Below are 8,991 nucleotides of genomic sequence, written 5' to 3'. Positions count from 1 at the left end.
GGGTCAGGGAGTACTTATATGGAACCAGGGTGACCCACTTGGGGTCAGGGAGTATTTATAAAGGGGGTAGGGTAACCCATTTGGGGTCAGGGAGTACTTATGTAGGAGCTAAAGTGATTCACTTGGGGTCAGGGAGTACTTATAAAGGGGCTAGGGTAACTCAATTTGGGGTCAGGGAGTACTTATATAGGACTAGGGTACCATACTTGGGGTCAGGGAGTACTTATAAAGGGGCTAGGGCAACTCACTTGGGGTCAGGGAGTACTTATATGGGACTAGGGTAACTCGCTTTAGGTCAGGGAGTACTTATATGGTACTAGGGTAACTCACTTGGAGGTTAGGGGGTATATATATGGAACCAGGGTAACCCACTTGGGGTCAGGGAGTACTTATATGCGACTAGGGTAACTCACTTAGGGTCACGGAGTACTTATATGGGACTAGGGTAACACAGTTGGGGTCAGGGTGTACTTATAAAGGGGCTAGGGTAACTCACTTGGGATCAGGGAGTACTTATAAAGGGGCTAGGGCAACTCACTTGGGGTCAGGGAGTACTTATATGGGACTAGGGTAACTCACTTGGGGTCAGGGAGTACTTATATAGGGGGTAGGGTAAATCATTTTGGGTCAGGGAGTACTTATATGGGACTAGGTTAACTCACTTGGGGTCAGGGAGTACTTCTATAGGAGCTAAAGTAACTCACTTGGGGTCAGGGAGTACTTATATGGGACTAGGGTAACCCATTTGGGGTCAGGGAGTACTTATAAAGGGGCTAGGGTAACTCATTTGGGGTCAGGGAGTACTTATATGGGCCTAGGGTAACTCACTTAGGGTCAGGGAGTACTTATATGGGACTGGGGTAACTCACTTGGGGTCAGGGAGTACTTATATGATACTAGGGTAACCACTTGGGGTCAGGGAGTACTTATAAAGGGGCTAGGGCAACTCACTTGGGGTCAGGGAGTACTTATATGGGACTAGGGTAACTCACTTGGGGTCAGGGAGTACTTATATAGGGGGTAGGGTAACACATTTTGGGTCAGGGAGTACTTATATGGGACTAGGTTAACTCACTGGGGTCAGGGAGTACTTCTATAGGAGCTAAAGTAACTCACTTGGGGTCAGGGAGTACTTATATGGGACTAGGGTAACTCATTTAGGGCAGGGAGTACTTATTTGGGACTAGGGTAACTCACTTGGGGTCAGGGAGTACTTATATGGGACTAGGGTAACTCACTTGGGGTCAGGGAGTACTTATATAGGGAATAGGGTAACTCATTTGGGGTCAGGGAGTACTTATATGGGACTAGGGTACATCACTTGGGGTCAGGGAGTACTTATATAGGAGCTAAAGTGATTCACTTGGGGTCAGGGAGTACTTATATGGGACTAGGGTAACTCACTTGGGGTCAGCGAGTACTTATAAAGGGGCGAGGGTAACTCAATTTGGGGTCAGGGAGTACTTATATAGGACTAGGGTACCATACTTGGGGTCAGGGAGTACTTATAAAGGGGCTAGGGCAACTCACTTGGGGTCAGGGAGTACTTATATGGGACTAGGGTAACTCACTTGGGGTCAGGGAGTACTTATATAGGAGGTAAAGTAACTCACTTGGGGTCAGGGAGTACTTATATGGGACTAGGGTAACTCATTTAGCGCAGGTAGTACTTATATGGGACTAGGGTAACACACTTGGGGTCAGGGAGTACTTATAAAAGGGGTAGGGTAACTCACTTGGGGTAGAGAGTACTTATATGGGACTAGGGTAACTCACTTGGGTTCAGGGAGTACTTATATGGGACTAGGGTAACTCGCTTTAGGTCAGGGAGTACTTATATGGTACTAGGGTAACTCACTTGGTGGTCAGGGGGTATATATATGGAACCAGGGTAACCCACTTGGGGTCAGGGAGTACTTATATGCGACTAGGGTAACTCACTTAGGGTCACGGAGTACTTATATGGGACTAGGGTAACACAGTTGGGTCAGGGTGTACTTATAAAGGGGCTAGGGTAACTCACTTGGGATCAGGGAGTACTTATAAAGGGGCTAGGGCAACTCACTTGGGGTCAGGGAGTACTTATATGGAACCAGGGTGACCCACTTGCGGTCAGGGAGTATTTATAAAGGGGTAAGGGTAACTCATTTGGGGTCAGGGAGTACTTATATGGGAGTAGGGTACATCACTTGGGGTCAGGGAGTACTTATGTAGGAGCTAAAGTGATTCACTTGGGGTCAGGGAGTACTTATATGGGACTAGGGTAACTCACTTGGGGTCAGCGAGTACTTATAAAGGGGCGAGGGTAACTCAATTTGGGGTCAGGGAGTACTTATATAGGACTAGGGTACCATACTTGGGGTCAGGGAGTACTTATAAAGGGGCTAGGGCAACTCACTTGGGGTCAGGGAGTACTTGTATGGAACCAGGGTGACCCACTTGGGGTCAGGGAGTATTTATAAATGGGTTAGGGTAACTCATTTGGGGTCAGGGAGTACTTATATGGGAGTAGGGTACATCACTTGGGGTCAGGGAGTACTTATGTAGGAGCTAAAGTGATTCACTTGGGGTCAAGGAGTACTTATATGGGACTAGGGTAACACAGTTGGTGTCAGGGTGTACTTATAAAGGGGCTAGGGTAACTCACTTGGGATCAGGGAGTCCTTATATGGGACTAGGGTAACTCACTTGGGGTCAGGGAGTACTTATATGGGACTAGGGTAACCCATTTGGGGTCAGGGAGTACTTATATGGGACTAGGGTAACTCATTTGGGGTCAGGGAGTACTTATAAAGGGGCTAGGGTAACTCACTTGGGGTCAGGGAGTATTTATTTGGGACTTGGGTAACTCATTTGGGTTCAGGGAGTACTTATATGGGACTAGGGTAACTCGCTTTAGGTGAGGGAGTACTTATATAATAATAGGGTAACTCACTTGGGGTCAGGGAGTACTTATATGGAACCAGGGTAACCCACTTGGGGTCAGGGAGTATTTATAAAGGGGGTAGGGTAACTAATTTGGGGTCAGGGTGTACTTATATGGGACTAGGGTAACTCATTTAGGGCAGGGAGTACTTATTTGGGACTAGGGCATCTCACTTGGGGTCAGGGAGTACTTATATGGGACTAGGGTAATTCACTTGGGGTCAGGGAGTACTTATATGGGACTAGGGTAACTCATTTGGGGTCAGGGAGTACTTATATGGGACTGGGCTAACTCACTTGGGGTCAGGGAGTACTTCTAAAGGGGCTAGGATAACTCATTTGGGTTCAGGTAGTACTTATATGGAACTAGGGTAACTCACTTGGGGAAAGGGAGTACTTCTAAAGGGGCTGGGGTAACTCACCTGTGGTCAGGGAGTACTTATATAGGAGCTAAAGTGACTCACTTGGGGTCAGGGAGTACTTATATGGGACTAGGGTAACTCACTTGGGGTCAGGGAGTACTTATATAGGGGGTAGGGTAACCCATTTTGGGTCAGGGAGTACTTATATGGGACTAGGTTAACTCACTGGGGTCAGGGAGTACTTCTATAGGAGCTAAAGTAACTCACTTGGGGTCAGGGAGTACTTATATGGGACTAGGGTAACTCATTTAGGGCAGGGAGTACTTATTTGGGACTAGGGTAACTCACTTGGGGTCAGGGAGTACTTATATGGGACTATGGTAACTCACTTGGGGTCAGGGAGTACTTATATAGGGGATAGGGTAACTCATTTGGGGTCAGGGAGTACTTATATGGGACTAGGGTACATCACTAGGGGTCAGGGAGTACTTATATAGGAGCTAAAGTGATTCACTTGGGGTCAGGGAGTACTTATATGGGACTAGGGTAACTCACTTGGGGTCAGCGAGTACTTATAAAGGGGCGAGGGTAACTCAATTTGGGGTCAGGGAGTACTTATATAGGACTAGGGTACCATACTTGGGGTCAGGGAGTACTTATAAAGGGGCTAGGGCAACTCACTTGGGGTCAGGGAGTACTTATATGCGACTAGGGTAACTCACTTGGGGTCAGGGAGTACTTATATAGGGGGTAGGGTAATTCATTTTGTGTCAGGGAGTACTTATATAGGGGGTAGGGTAATTCATTTTGTGTCAGGGAGTACTTATATGGGACTAGGTTAACTCACTTGGGGTCAGGGAGTACTTCTATAGGAGCTAAAGTAACTCACTTGGGGTCAGGGAGTACTTATATGGGACTAGGGTAACTCATTTAGCGCAGGTAGTACTTATATGGGACTAGGGTAACACACTTGGGGTCAGGGAGTACTTATAAAAGGGGTAGGGTAACTCACTTGGGGTAGGGAGTACTTATATGGGACAAGGGTAACTCACTTGGGTTCAGGGAGTACTTATATGGGACTAGGGTAACTCGCTTTAGGTCAGGGAGTACTTATATGGTACTAGGGTAACTCACTTGGAGGTTAGGGGGTATATATATGGAACCAGGGTAACCCACTTGGGGTCAGGGAGTACTTATATGCGACTAGGGTAACTCACTTAGGGTCACGGAGTACTTATATGGGACTAGGGTAACACAGTTGGGGTCAGGGTGTACTTATAAAGGGGCTAGGGTAACTCATTTGGGTTCAGGTAGTACTTATATGGGACTAGGGTAACTCACTTGGGGAAAGGGAGTACTTCTAAAGGGGCTGGGGTAACTCACCTGTGGTCAGGGAGTACTTATATAGGAGCTAAAGTGACTCACTTGGGGTCAGGGAGTACTTATATGGGACTAGGATAACCCACTTGGGGTCAGGGAGTACTTATTAAGGGGCTAGGGTAACTCATTTGGGGTCAGGGAGTACTTATATGGGCCTAGGGTAACTCACTTTGGGTCAGGGAGTAGTTATATGGGACTGGGGTAACTCACTTGGGGTCAGGGAGTACTTCTATAGGAGCTAAAGTAACTCACTTGGGGTCAGGGTGTACTTATATGGGACTAGGGTAACTCATTTGGGGTCAGGGAGTACTTATATAAGGGGTAGGGTAACTCATTTTGGGTCAGGGAGTACTTATATGGGACTAGGTTAACTCACTTGGGGTCAGGGAGTACTTCTATAGGAGCTAAAGTAACTCACTTGGGGTCAGGGAGTACTTATATGGGACTAGGGTAACTCATTTAGGGCAGGGAGTACTTATTTGGGACTAGGGTAACTCACTTGGGGTCAGGGAGTACTTATATGGGACTAGGGTAACTCACTTGGGGTCAGGGAGTACTTATATAGGGGGTAGGGTAACTCATTTGGGGTCAGGGAGTACTTATATGGGACTAGGGTACATCACTTGGGGTCAGGGAGTACTTATATAGGAGCTAAAGTGATTCACTTGGGGTCAGGGAGTACTTATATGGGACTAGGGTAACTCACTTGGGGTCAGGGAGTACTTATAAAGGGGCTAGGGTAACTCATTTGGGGTCAGGGAGTACTTATATGGGCCTAGGGTAACTCACTTTGGGTCAGGGAGTAGTTATATGGGACTGGGGTAACTCACTTGGGGTCAGGGAGTACTTCTATAGGAGCTAAAGTAACTCACTTGGGGTCAGGGAGTACTTATATGGGACTAGGGTAACTCATTTGGGGTCAGGGAGTACTTATATAAGGGGTAGGGTAACTCATTTTGGGTCAGGGAGTACTTATATGGGACTAGGTTAACTCACTTGGGGTCAGGGAGTACTTCTATAGGAGCTAAAGTAACTCACTTGGGGTCAGGGAGTACTTATATGGGACTAGGGTAACTCATTTAGGGCAGGGAGTACTTATTTGGGACTAGGGAAACTCACTTGGGGTCAGGGAGTACTTATATGGGACTAGGGTAACTCACTTGGGGTCAGGGAGTACTTATTTAGGGGGTAGGGTAACTCATTTGGGGTCAGGGAGTACTTATATGGGACTAGGGTACATCACTTGGGGTCAGGGAGTACTTATATAGGAGCTAAAGTGATTCACTTGGGGTCAGGGAGTACTTATATGGGACTAGGGTAACTCACTTGGGGTCAGGGAGTACTTATAAAGGGGCTAGGGTAACTCAATTTGGGGTCAGGGAGTACTTATATAGGACTAGGGTACCATACTTGGGGTCAGGGAGTACTTATAAAGGGGCTAGGGCAACTCACTTGGGGTCAGGGAGTACTTATATGGGACTAGGGTAACTCGCTTTAGGTCAGGGAGTACTTATATGGTACTAGGGTAACTCACTTGGAGGTTAGGGGGTATATATATGGAACCAGGGTAACCCACTTGGGGTCAGGGAGTACTTATATGCGACTAGGGTAACTCACTTAGGGTCACGGAGTACTTATATGGGATTAGGGTAACACAGTTGGGGTCAGGGTGTACTTATAAAGGGGCTAGGGTAACTCACTTGGGATCAGGGAGTACTTATAAAGGGGCTAGGGCAATTCACTTGGGGTCAGGGAGTACTTATATGGAACCAGGGTGACCCACTTGGGGTCAGGGAGTATTTATAAAGGGGGTAGGGTAACCCATTTGGGGTCAGGGAGTACTTATGTAGGAGCTAAAGTGATTCACTTGGGGTCAAGGAGTACTTATATGGGACTAGGGTAACACAGTTGGGGTCAGGGTGTACTTATAAAGGGGCTAGGGTAACTCACTTGGGATCAGGGAGTACTTATATGGGAGTAGGGTAACTCACTTGGGGTCACGGAGTACTTATATGGGACTAGGGTAACCCATTTGGGGTCAGGGAGTACTTATATGGGACTAGGGTAACTCATTTGGGGTCAGGGAGTACTTAAATGGGACGAGGGTAACTCACTTGGGGTCAGGGATTACTTATAAAGGGGCTAGGGTAACTCACTTGGGGTCAGGGAGTACTTATTTGGGACTTGGGTAACTCATTTGGGTTCAGGGAGTACTTATATGGGACTAGGGTAACTCGCTTTAGGTGAGGGAGTACTTATATAATAATAGGGTAACTCACTTGGGGTCAGGGAGTACTTATATGGAACCAGGGTAACCCACTTGGGGTCAGGGAGTATTTATAAAGGGGGTAGGGTAACTAATTTGGGGTCAGGGTGTACTTATATGGGACTAGGGTAACTCATTAGGGCAGGGAGTACTTATTTGGGACTAGGGCAACTCACTTGGGGTCAGGGAGTACTTATATGGGACTAGGGTAACTCACTTGGGGTCAGGGAGTACTTATATGGGACTAGGGTAAATCATTTGGGGTCAGGGAGTACTTATATGGGACTGGGGTAACTCACTTGGGGTCAGGGAGTACTTCTAAAGGGGCTAGGATAACTCATTTGGGTTCAGGTAGTACTTATATGGGACTAGGGTAACTCACTTGGGGAAAGGGAGTACTTCTAAAGGGGCTGGGGTAACTCACCTGTGGTCAGGGAGTACTTATATAGGAGCTAAAGTGACTCACTTGGGGTCAGGGAGTACTTATATGGGACTAGGATAACCCACTTGGGGTCAGGGAGTACTTATTAAGGGGCTAGGGTAACTCATTTGGGGTCAGGGAGTACTTATATGGGCCTAGGGTAACTCACTTTGGGTCAGGGAGTAGTTATATGGGACTGGGGTAACTCACTTGGGGTCAGGGAGTACTTATATGGTACTAGGGTAACTCACTTGGAGGTCAGGGGGTATATATATGGAACCAGGGTAACCCACTTGGGGTCAGGGAGGACTTATATGCGACTAGGGTAACTCACTTAGGGTCACGGAGTACTTATATGGGACTAGGGTAACACAGTTGGGGTCAGTGTGTACTTATAAAGGGGCTAGGGTAACTCACTTGGGATCAGGGAGTACTTATAAAGGGGCTAGGGCAACTCACTTGGGGTCAGGGAGTACTTATATGGAACCAGGGTGACCCACTTGGGGTCAGGGAGTATTTATAAAGGGGGTAGGGTAACTCATTTGGGGTCAGGGAGTACTTATGTAGGAGCTAAAGTGATTCACTTGGGGTCAAGGAGTACTTATATGGGACTAGGGTAACACAGTTGGGGTCAGGGTGTACTTATAAAGGGGCTAGGGTAACTCACTTGGGATCAGGGAGTACTTATATGGGACTAGGGTATCTCACTTGGGGTCAGGGAGTACTTATATGGGACTAGGGTAACCCATTTGGGGTCAGGGAGTACTTATATGGGACTAGGGTAACTCATTTGGGGTCAGGGAGTACTTAAATGTGACGAGGGTAACTCACATGGGGTCAGGGATTACTTATAAAGGGGCTAGGGTAACTCACTTGGGGTCAGGGAGTACTTATTTGGGACTTGGGTAACTCATTTGGGTTCAGGGAGTACTTATATGGGACTAGGGTAACTCGCTTTAGGTGAGGGAGTACTTATATAATAATAGGGTAACTCACTTGGGGTCAGGGAGTACTTATATGGAACCAGGGTAACCCACTTGGGGTCAGGGAGTATTTATAAAGGGGGTAGGGTAACTAATTTGGGGTCAGGGTGTACTTATATGGGACTAGGGTAACTCATTAGGGCAGGGAGTACTTATTTGGGACTAGGGCAACTCACTTGGGGTCAGGGAGTACTTATATGGGACTAGGGTAACTCATTTAGGGCAGTGAGTACTTATTTGGGACTAGGGTAACTCACTTGGGGTCAGGGAGTACTTATATGGGACTAGGGTAACTCACTTGGGGTCAGGGAGTACTTATATAGGGGGTAGGGTAACTCATTTGGGGTCAGGGAGTACTTATATGGGACTATGGTACATCACTTGGGGTCAGGGAGTACTTATATAGGAGCTAAAGTGATTCACTTGGGGTCAGGGAGTACTTATATGGGACTAGGGTAACTCACTTGGGGTCAGGGAGTACTTATAAAGGGGCTAGGGTAACTCAATTTGGGGTCAGGGAGTACTTATATAGGACTAGGGTACCATACTTGGGGTCAGGGAGTACTTATAAAGGGGCTAGGGCAACTCACTTGGGGTCAGGGAGTACTTATATGGGACTAGGGTAACTCACTTGGGGTCAGGGAGTACTTATAT

This window comes from Prorops nasuta, unplaced genomic scaffold (genome assembly GCF_024137725.1).
Source record: "Prorops nasuta isolate Cenicafe-Biocafe unplaced genomic scaffold, Cenicafe_Pnas_1.2 PNAS00016, whole genome shotgun sequence".
Lineage (NCBI taxonomy): Eukaryota > Metazoa > Arthropoda > Insecta > Hymenoptera > Bethylidae > Prorops > Prorops nasuta.
The sequence above is the reverse complement of the archived record's forward strand: the minus strand, read 5'-3'. Positions refer to the sequence as shown.